The following is a 1,364-nucleotide window of genomic DNA, read 5'->3' as shown; positions in this document are numbered from 1 at the left end:
GGAAAAAAAAGAAAAGAAAAAAAAGAAAAAAAAATTAAAAAGCGCTCCGTTGGCTCAATTTATTTTCTCCGCTTTTTACTCCCCCTGGGAACAACCCTCCTTGGGGACACGCATCTGCCCCTCGCATCTTCCGGGGAAAGCCCTCATTAAGCGGTTTCTGCCCAAATTTGCCGGGTTTCCCCCCTTTTTTTTTCATCTTTTCCCTGCCTGCGGAGTGCGGAGTCTCCCGCCCGGGCTGTATTTGCGGCGGGGGGGGGGGGGGGGGGGGGGGGGGGGGGGGGGGGGGGGGGGGGGTTGTGCGGCGGTGGGGAGCGGAGGCGGCTGGAGGGAGGGATGGGAGAGGCACAAGGGCTACAAAAGAGGTGCACAAAGAGCCTCTCCTCAAGGCAAAACGACAACAAAAAAAGATATTTATTTTTAAGAAATGTCATCTGCAGTCGGTACATATCATCTGGACACCACAATATTATATACATATACAAGACATTAAAAAAAAAAAAAAAAAAAAAAGATGCTTTTACATATCCAAAGAACACTGTCGATAATTAGCTGGTTTAGAGAGGGAAAGAAACAAACCCCAAAGACAATATTGTGCATTTTCCATCTTGTCAGCGGAGAACAGACATTCCAGTTTCATGGCAGAGATACAGAAACCCTCACGAGAACATGCCCAAAATAGTCTCGTACAGCAACTCGCTTCCATCTGGGACCTAAAATCAGTGGTTGGGATATTTAAGCGATACGGAGCAACGGTTTTCTTCCCACAATAGCAGCCTTATTTCTTATTTTCGGTCCCTAGTGCCGAGAAAATACGAAGCTGATGCACCTTTGCCATAGGTTCTCCATACATTTATACACCGGTGGGTGAAATGGCCCGAGATACGAAAGACTGGCGCGGGGGTCGGACTACACAGCGTTACAGGGCGACATCGGGAGTTCATCCCTCCTTTAGCGGAACTACACTCTTAGCTTATTAGTATTTTCTTTTAAAAATATACACAGTTTAACCTTATCGATGAATTTCTCAGAGCAAACCCGGGGTTTTCACAGTCAGAGCGGGGCAGGGGGATAAATCAAAGATGCGCTCGGTTGTTTTTTTTTTTTCTTTTTTTTTTTTCCCTCTACTTTTTGCACTTTTGGAAGAGAATTGTTAAAATGCCAATTCTTGACGTGACCAAGGACTCCGGAACAATGCATAAGAGCCTTTTCCTTTTTTTTTTTTTTTTTTAATTTTTTTTTTTTTTTTTTAAATAATGAATTGGAATCAGCAGAGTCCCGATGATGTTATCATACAAACCACCAGATAAATATTTACGCCTCTCGCTTCTTTTCCCGTGCCCCTTCTCCTCCAAAGTCGTCCTCTG

Source organism: Aptenodytes forsteri, unplaced genomic scaffold, assembly GCF_000699145.1.
Source record: "Aptenodytes forsteri isolate BGI_AS27 unplaced genomic scaffold, ASM69914v1 Scaffold162, whole genome shotgun sequence".
NCBI lineage: Eukaryota > Metazoa > Chordata > Aves > Sphenisciformes > Spheniscidae > Aptenodytes > Aptenodytes forsteri.
Note: the sequence above shows the minus strand (reverse complement) of the source record.